The sequence below is a fragment of the Penaeus monodon genome, chromosome 30 (genome assembly GCF_015228065.2).
Source record: "Penaeus monodon isolate SGIC_2016 chromosome 30, NSTDA_Pmon_1, whole genome shotgun sequence".
NCBI classification, from domain to species: domain Eukaryota; kingdom Metazoa; phylum Arthropoda; class Malacostraca; order Decapoda; family Penaeidae; genus Penaeus; species Penaeus monodon.
This window is the reverse complement of record NC_051415.1, coordinates 23,672,691-23,673,091: the sequence shown is the minus strand read 5'-3', so window position 1 is coordinate 23,673,091 and position 401 is coordinate 23,672,691.

Sequence of the window (401 nt, the reverse complement as noted above, 5' to 3'; positions counted from 1 at the left end):
GCTTTAGCATTTTTGTGTTCGTATGGACTACTTTTCTTTTTCCATCTTAACTTTACATGATCCACATAAATAAATCAGTATAAAGCTTTTAAATCATTAACTTTAACTTCTGTAACGGATCATTGAAGGCGATTGGCTTTGTTTAGTGCTATTAAAAAGTTGTCAGATACTCTGTTCGTGTGTTAGCTTCTGGGTTTGTACTACAATGCGCCCCTTTGTTCCTGCTCGATGTCCAAGTTAATTTGAGTGCTGTTTTGGACTGTAAAGCAAAAGGACGGCTGATATCTAAATAGTATTGTGTTTCTTTTATATAGTTATTCAGTGTTAGAAAGGAAACCCTTTAGTACTTGATTTATTTTTGTCGTTTGTGTTCAGTAGTATTGTCCTGTATGTTCAGCTTT